The sequence below is a fragment of the Clarias gariepinus genome, chromosome 3 (assembly GCF_024256425.1).
Source record: "Clarias gariepinus isolate MV-2021 ecotype Netherlands chromosome 3, CGAR_prim_01v2, whole genome shotgun sequence".
Classification (NCBI taxonomy): Eukaryota; Metazoa; Chordata; class Actinopteri; order Siluriformes; family Clariidae; genus Clarias; species Clarias gariepinus.
In genome coordinates, this window is record NC_071102.1 from 20,220,497 (window position 1) to 20,229,989 (window position 9,493).

Genomic DNA, 9,493 nt, shown 5'->3' on the forward strand with positions numbered 1-9,493 from the left:
GCATTATCTTGGACAACAATAACACATTCTAAAGGGTCATAACACAAAAATGCAGGAGACGTTGATCCACACAGGGAAAGGGGAACATGGCCAGGAAAAGCTGGGAGAAGGTTCTGGAACAGACTCCCTGTTGGCTGTGCTGCACGTGCAAACAACAACAGATGGGAGAGTGAGACTCGGAGCGATCAGACACGCGGGAAGTTGTAACGCATCCTCCAGGGCCATGGGTGGCGCTAAAGCATTATCTTGTGTGTGGGCAAGCGACAGGAGCCGAGTCAGAGCAGAGCATAGATATATATCTATGAGAGCAAAGACGAAGACTGGAACGGGATCCGAGACAGAAACTCTTAGGACGTTTTCTCACTGGGATCCGGGACCAGTTGAATTTTTGTCTGTGAGCATGCAGTCGTCCCAAGCCCAAGTAGGCGCTCGTGCTCAAAAGAGGAAATGACGTAGTTACTTTTTGCCTCCGTACACAAACAAACAAACGTGGCTGCAAAAGAATCTCTGAAGTACAGTGTTCGCTAGAAATGTAGACAGACGGGAAAAAATCCAAAGACAATCGGACACTACACATAAAAACTTTACGGAAGTATCCGTGAGTATTTAGACGCGCGCGCATGTAGCAGCACTAAGCTAGCTCTTGCAGAGTTTAACAAACTGCGGCTCGCGCAGCACACAGCGCGCGTGCGATACTAACGTGAGGAAAAGATAAATAATAAAATTTAAAAACCATCTAGTATGTCCGAGTCGGAACCGCTCTGTCCCACCACACCGTCTACCTTCATTATCCGAACCGGTTGCAACCTTCAGCTAACTTCTTGCTTTTATACTTTCTTGCAGACAGACACTGAAGGAAACACAGACTGAGACCTTCGACAGCACAAGACCAGCTAACAACAGAAGAAAGAGGAAAAATCTGACGTGCAAGAGCAGAAGACTCATAATGCCTGGATGAAATCTCACATTTAGATGGAGGGGTGCCGACTACAGATACAGAGGAAGATACAAGGAACTATTTATTTTCAGTAACACACCCTCTTGCTAATGCAAGTACAATTAATATAGAAACTAGGATACATTTTTAATGTTTTACTTTTTTTCTTATTTTTGACAGCTACTTTTCTGTTACAACACTTGCTTGAATTATATTTTACTTGAATAGTTTTTAATAAAACATTTTGCACTCTAACCAGTATTTTGTCTCTATTCCAAATCACCCACACATCTTGGATTTTACAGTATACATTTATTTTCAAAAATTCAGTATAAACACACTGCACACAAAACATGTTAAACACAAAACATTGATGCATGGTGAGGTTTCAGGTTCAATAGTTTCAGCACATCAGCTAAGTTTTAAAAGCTAAACTCAACAAGGTAAAGCAAACAAGGACACAAGCATCTCTCTTATAGGAATGTCGTCTTTTTGATAGGAAAATTTGGCAGCTATTCCTGGGGCCTGTTTCAGAAAGGAGGTTAAGTGAAAACTCAGAGTTTGGTAACCCTGAGATAAGAGAAAGTCTGAGTTTTCCGTTTCAAAAAGGCAGGTTTGTCAAACCCGAGAAAGCAGGGTAACTCAAGCCTGTTTCTGAAAGAGAGGTAACTATTACTCAGAGTCAGTTCCCATGGTAACTTACTCTGTGAACCTAACCTGGTCGGGAGCAGGTTTTATTCTCTGAACTCGGAGTTTCTGTCGGTCTCCTCCCCTTTTTTAAAGACGCAGCGGTATTTCTCGCCGTAGCCTTAGTCATTCATTGCCCACATTTTGGACACAAACAGAGAAGACAGTTAGGAGAATGGCTTGTCCTTTTTTGGAGGATCCCATAGATGAGGAGGCTGCATTAATTCGAAGAGAATTACATTTACGTCGGGCAAGGATTTTGAGACCCAGAGTGGATTTTTTGTCTTTTTCCTGTACATTTTTGCTTGAACGTTACCGTTTTTCACCACCACCACAAAAAAATAAAATAAAATAAATGAAATAAACACAAGTCACAACACTTTATTTGGTCTTCTTTATTTCCTAAAAATAAAAAACTGGCAAATTTCTATATTCTTTAAAAACTTTTATATAATTCACGAATCACAATACACCTTACCTGTAGCTTGTGTTTCAGGATCTCTATATCGGACTTTAGGATCTGTCAATCCAAGTATATAATTTCTTTATTGGGTTTTTTTATTTGCTTAAGTAGATGCAGTCTATATAACTCCTTTACGGGTAACTGAAAATACAGTAGTTTAGGGTTACATCATGTTGTACATTGAATAAAAATCTGGCATTTACTGTACATCACTGAACTGTGTTCATCTGTGCAGAAGAAGTTGATGGACCCTCCTCCTCCTCCTCCTCCTCTTCCACACTCTGGAGGGTGGTGATGGGGGAAGACAAGAATACGTTTATACTTGGATATACTTACATTCTATAGGTTACTGGACACAAAAATGTAAGGATTGTTTGATGTCTACAGACATAACATTATCTCTATAGACCTCTCTGTATCAGCAGAAATAGTGTCATCATCCCCTACATCTTGAGAAGAGCATTTGGTTGAGCACACTTTATAATATTACTTAGCCTTCTCAATACACCAGAAATTAGGACACTTACAACTGCCGGGGGTTCTGATAAGACAGGAGGCTCCAAAACACAGATATTGTCATCAGAATCTACTGACACCAATTTAAAAATGAAAGATATATATAAGAAATATAAGAAAGATATATACAGGCACTTGTGTCCTGTGGAGTGACTGGCTCTGATGAACACCCTGCAGGAATTCCCTCAGCCACTGGCCTTCCAGTGTTCAAATTCAGGGCCATCTCCTCAGCATTTGTGAGTGGTGGTGGTGCAGGGCCTTCCCCTGTCTTGCGAGCCTCTGCCTTCTTTCTGTTGCCTGAAGAGACGTCAAATAAAACAAAAAAGAGCACGGTATGAAAACAGCATTACACATGTATTGTCATGTACATACTAAATGTCATTTGTAAAGAAAAACTACATCCATCACATGCATCACCTTACCTGATTGAATTATGTTTTTATATTTCATTTTCAGCTGCTGCCATGTTCTTTTAATACCTACAGGATTGCACCTACATGACAATTACAATTAGATTCAATAACATTTTAAGTTTTACCTTTGATATAACTGCAAAAAAAATAAAATAATTAGCTTCAATTAACTGACCTTCAACAGGAACATGTACTGTAACTAGAGTAATGGGATTATTACTTGTTCTAAAAACTATTTTTTAGTACTGCTAACATTCTAAAGGTTATATGTTATATGCAGTCATATGCTATTCGTTTTTTCAAATTTGTTGTAGAAACTATGCAGTACCCTATTTTATGTAATTTAATGCAATTTTATCTGAAATTACTTTACAGTTATAGCCAGTTCCCAACATTTTCAAGTGAAAAGTCAATAAACGTCACACATTACTTATTATCTATTATACTGAATATTTAAATACTTTAAATACTTTAAATGTAAACTTACGCATTAACTTGAGCAGCTATGTTTTCCCACGCTACCTGTCTCTGTTTCACCGATGCAGTGGTGTTACTTTTTTTTTTTTTTTTTTTTTTTTAAATATGTGCTTATATTTGCTGTAAGTTTGCATGAGCATATAAAGTTCAAGTTTTTTCTGCTGTTGCCATGGTGACTCGTAATATCTGCGCTCCATTGATAATGGCTTTTTAAAGTCGCGGTGTACACGCTTAACTCTGAGTTAGTTCACTCTGAGTTAATTGACCTTACTCAGATCAGCTGTTCTGAAACCGAAAACTCTGAGTTTTTAATCTCTGGGTCAATTAACTCAGAGTTCAAGTTTTAACTCCGAGTTGTTTGAACCTCCTTTCTGAAACAGGCCCCTGGTCTTTCCAGGTCACAAGGACATGCTGACATCACACACCTGACCTCTCTTGAACCCTGATGATCCTGGGAAGAATAGAATTACATGATTAAATATTTATTATATGTATCCATGCTATTTGTTTAACTTAATAGCATGCATTATATTTATGTGTAGCATTTTTTTGTATTTCTTTAATTCTTATTCATTCTTTATTAATTCTTTACATTTGTATGATTAATTAAATTTTGTTCTATTTTATGTTTCAGCCAAACCTACTCTCATTTCATTCCACTATTTATTTCTATTTATTTTGATGTTACAATGTGCATGCAGACCTGAAGGGGGGATTAGGGAGGGGGAGAAATCGTGCTCAGGAACAGAACTGAACTATCGTTCCCAGTAAGAAAACGCCCTTGTTTTATCTTACAATTGCCCCCTCCCCCCTTTTTCTGTCACACTTAAATGATTGAGACCATTAAACTAATTTTAACATTTAGATCTAGATTTAGGTCTAACACAAAGATAACCTGAGTACATACAAAATGCATTTTTTAAATTTATTAAGGGGGAGGTGGAGCTTGTTGCCCCCTGAACCTAATAATGGCCTGACACTGATGGGCGGACATTCTCCTTCAGGATTTTCTGGTAGAGATCAGAATTCATGGTTCCATCGATTATGACATGTCATTCAGGTTCTGAAGCTGCAAATCAGACCATCACACTACTACCACCATTTTGACTGTTGGTATGATGCTTTTTTTTATAAAATGATGTTAGTTTTATGCCAGATGTAATGGGATGCACACCTTCCAAATCTTTCAACATTTGTCTCATTAATCCCCAGAATATTTGCCCAAAAGTCTTGGAGATCAAAATGTTTTTTTGGCAAATATGAGACAAATTAGAGACGAGCCTTTGTGTTCTTATTGGCCAGCAATGGCTTTTACCTTGGAACTCTCCCATGGTAGCCATTTTTGCCCCCAGTCTCTTTATTATTGTTGAATCACTGAGGCAAGTGAAGACTGCAGATCTTTGGATGTTCTGGGTTCTTTTATGAGCTCCGTAACCCTTTTTCTTGTCAATTACTTTGTTTCTCATCTGTTTTTAAATTTCTTTAGACATTGTTGCTTTTAGCGTGCTTTACTTTCTTCAATAGTTGACATTTAACATTGGCTTTCAAAAGAATGTAGTTAATCACAGTTCATTTATGATTTTTTCACATGGGGCCAGGAAGATTTGGACAGCCTTAATTTCCATTAAATAATAATATTAAGATTTAAAAACTGCATTTTGTATTTACCCGTGTTGTTTTTGTGTAATATTAAAGTAATCTTAGAATTTCATTACCAACTTCCTAATGTTGAGCATTTCTGACATGAGGACATGAAGTGACAAATCCTGTCAGAGTGCCTTATTCTATGTCTTGATTTCTGCATGTTTGGATTCTTCCACTAGCACCATCTTGTCTCACAAGGGCACACTCATCCATTCTTCACTGTTTTTATGGGAGACAGTACATTTGCAGCAAAACACTAGTTAGTGTCTATGTGGAAAAGCAAAAAATAAAAATTTAGGGTCAAAACAGGACTTGTGATGAAATTTGTTGTGAATGACGGCATAAAACCAATTGACATTTACAGCAGTACTGTACAATGATGAGACTGTTAGCCGCAGTAAAACATTAGAATGGTGCAAACGTTTTAAAGAAGGTTGTATGTGCGTAAGTGACGACCCTGGTCAAGGTGGCCCGGAGCCCACTGCAATCGTTCTCAAATTTAAATTTTAATTCAGCATTTCAGACATGTAGCAGTTAGTCAGATCATGGTGCTGGATCATGGTTCTGTGCATTAGTGTAGCAGGGGATTATAGAGAAATAAAAGTCGTTCTTACTCTCATAACGTTACTTGTATTTTGTTATTATAGACAATCAAAAGTTCCAGTTGTATTTATTGACAAATTTTAAAGCACTCCTGTAAACTGCTCTAGATATGATTCTTCCAAATGCTGTCAATTTAAATTGTAATAGTACTGTTCTGACTATAACTGATTCATAACACATTTATGACTTCTTCTAATTGTTCTAATATTAATTTCATGTAATCTCAAAGCACTATGTGCCAATTTTAAGCGGCTTCATTTGAAGAGTTTACACTATCAAAGGGTTGCTTATTGGAGACAGATGAAGATCCCTGTAAATTATGGTAGCCATGTATGGTAACATCTGACACTAGAGGGACATCTTTGCTAGATAGCTATGTAGATGGAAATGTACGAATTAACAAGAGTAAGTTAGCAAAGTAAGGATACTTTTCTATACATATTGTTAATAATGGTGATGGCGTCCACTTCAGCATAGCTCATTCAGTTTATCGAAATTCTGTTTAGTTGAGACTAATGTAGACATATAAATGTACTTTGTAAAATGACTTGTTCACACTTAAGTAATCTTCTCGATTGATAGTTTTACTAAATTTTAGTTTTACTCAAGTCAGTGTGTTTTGTGTTTCAACTATTCCATTGCTAGTATTAGGCCACCCGTGAGCCGGAGACGTCAGAAGTATCTGGGCTATGGTGAAAAAGAACTGGACTGCTGTTCAGTGGTGCAAAGTCCTGTTTTTAGATGAAAGTAAGTTTTGCATTTCATTTGGAAATCAAGCTCCCAGAATCTGGAGGAAGATTGAAGGAGAGGCACAGAATTAAAATGATTTCAATTCAATTCCATTTTATTTGTATAGCGCTTTTAACACTTGTCATTGTCACAAAGCAGCTTTACACAATCAAAAGAAATTATGGAAGTTTGTATGAAATGTGAATGTGTAGAAATCAAAATGATTAGATTGTTTCTGATAAACAAGCTGAAGGCAATGGCGTAAGCTGAAAGGAAAAACTCCCGGAGATGGCAAAAGAAAGAAACCTTGAGAGGAACTAGGGAACCCATCCTCATTTGGGTGATAACGTATTGGGGTACAGGTATTGACCTGCAGTCATACTGTGTGTTAGGCAGGTGGCAGTTCATTTATTTGAAGTACACGGTGAAGTTTCCACAGTCTCACACAGTGATTTGGGGTGTAGTGTCATTTGCTGGTGCTGGTCCACTGTGTTCTCTCCAAAGTCAATACAGCCATCTACCAGGAGATTTTAGACCCAATTTTAGGAGACCCAAAGCTTTACGGAGATGCTTAATTCCTTTCAGCACTTTGACACACCTCCCCACAGTGCGAAAACTACCACTTACTGGTTTGGTGACTACTATATAACTGTGCTTGATTCACCAGCCAACTCGCTTGACGTAATCCCATTTAAAAAATCTCTGGTGTACTGTCAAGAGGAAGATGAGAAATACCTGACCCAACAATATAGACGAGCTGAAAGCTGATATCAAAGCAACCTGGTCTTTAATAAAACCTCAGCAGTGCATAAGCAAACATCATCTTTCAGAATCTCTGTGCTGTAATTCCTTTTTTGATTAATCTCAGAGAAATTCTAATATTTTGAGATATTGACTATGATTATTATTTTTATGAGCTGTAATTCAAATTAATTGAAATTAAAACAAAAAAGGCTTGAAATGTTTCACTTCGAGGGTAATGAATCTACATAGTACAGTGGTGTAGTCTTTGGCATTGTGGCCTTGCACCTCCAAGGTCAAGAGTTCCTGTCTCAGGTCTGTGTGCGTGGAGTTTGCATGTTTTCCCTGTGCTTAGTAGGTTTCCTCTGAGTACTCTGGTTTCCTCTTATGATCCAAAGACATGAAGATTAGGCTATTTGCATTTCCAAATTGCCCCGAGTGTGTGTATAAAGTAGTGTATATGAAATGTGTAGTTTGTGCAGACAGCAGCGTTACGGGTGGTTATGGAGTAAGTGTGAAATGAAATGATGAGGAGCAGTGGTATTGTCCATCTTTAAAGTGCAATAGCAGTCCTCATTTATATGGAAACTGAAGCAGAAATGTGCGGCATATATGTTCTGCAGATCTGTGCAATGTGCAAATGTCCAATGTTAAAGTGTTTAGTGTGCTTGATGTTTGGTGTGCTCCAACACATGAGTGAAGGAAACATAGCATGCTGTAGGTGTTATATTGAAAAATAGTGAAAAATATCTAGACCTTTGACTGGTACTGTGTGTGTGTACACATATTGATTAGCCATAACATTACAATCACAATATGTGTGTTTATAATGTATGTATAGGAGTGAACAGATTTTTTAATTATTATTATTTATTTATTATTAGTTTTTTTTATTATTTTTTTATTTTTATTTTTTAGGAAGACTCAAATTAGGGCACCAGGTGTCCACAAACTTCTTCCCGTCACACTTGTACGTGCAGCGGTTAATATCTTTTAGCCGAAAAAGCTCGCGAGCCCCGAGTGTGTGTGTGTGTGAGTGCTTGTGAGCCCTGCAATGTGTACTCTGCCTCGTGCTCTGTGTCCCTGTGGATAGGCTCCACATAGGATCCACAACCCTGAACAAGAAGTGTAGTACAGAGAGAGTAATGAATATGAATCTAGAATACATGAGAGTTTCACTTTTTAAATTAAATTATGAATGAAAATTAAATTTTTAACAATAGTCACCTAAATTCTCATGTGGTGACTTTTGTATTACAGTACCAATCAAAAGTTTGTACACTCCTTCTAACTCAATGCTCATTCCTGATGTTTATTTCTTTTTACACTGTAAAACAATGCTGAAGGCGTTTATCCAAAATACATAATAATCTCCTTTAAACAGTTGATATTGAGATGTATCTGCTATTTATGATCTGTAAAGCTTCATAACGGCTCTAATCTGAGATGCTGGTTGTTAATTGGTGATTTCTGAGGCTGGTGATGCAGTACCGGTCCCAAGCCCGTATAAAATGGCAGGGGTTGGCTCGGAAAGTGTATCTGGCATAAAACCTGTGCCAAGTTATTGTGCGGATTGGATGGTCTGCTGTGGCGACCCCCCGATGGGAGCAGCTGAAAGATTAACAACAGCAACCCTGTTTTGGTCTTGCTTTTCTGGGAAGGTCTTCATAAGAGCCAGTTTCATCATGGGGCTTGATGGGTTTTGCAAATGCACTCGACACAATACTGTTCTTGCAAGAAACTAATTAAAATTACATTTTTTATTCATCACATACAGAACCATACACAGTATGATATTCAGTGAAATGCTTACACGACTGTTTGTGAACTAAAATATAAATACCCAATAGAAAATGATGTAAAATATAAAATCTACAGTATATACTAATTTGTTACAATACATTTAAATAAAGTATGTAAAAAAATGTATATGAAATGTGTAGTTTGTGCAGACAGCAGCGTTACGGGTGGTTATGGAGTAAGTGTGAAATGAAATGATGAGGAGCAGTGGTATTGTCCATCTTTAAAGTGCAATAGCAGTCCTCATTTATATGGAAACTGAAGCAAAAATGTGCGACATATATGTTCTGCAGATCTGTGCAATGTGCAAATGTCCAATGTTAAAGTGTTTAGTGTGCTTGATGTTTGGTGTGCTCCAACACATGAGTGAAGGAAACATAGCATGCTGTAGGTGTTATACTGAAAAATAGTGAAAAATATCTAGACCTTTGACTGGTACTGTGTGTGTGTACACATACTGATTAGCCATAACATTACAATCAC

General features: G+C 37.5%; 1 long non-coding RNA gene across 1 annotated transcript; it reads left to right on the plus strand.

Moving 5' to 3' along the window:
• Window positions 1-427: 427 nt before the first annotated feature.
• LOC128519256 (uncharacterized) lies at window positions 428-1,192 on the plus strand. The gene is made up of 2 exons (XR_008357842.1): window positions 428-598; window positions 844-1,192. It is a non-coding gene; the product is annotated as an uncharacterized LOC128519256 (long non-coding RNA).
• Window positions 1,193-9,493: the final 8,301 nt, after the last annotated feature.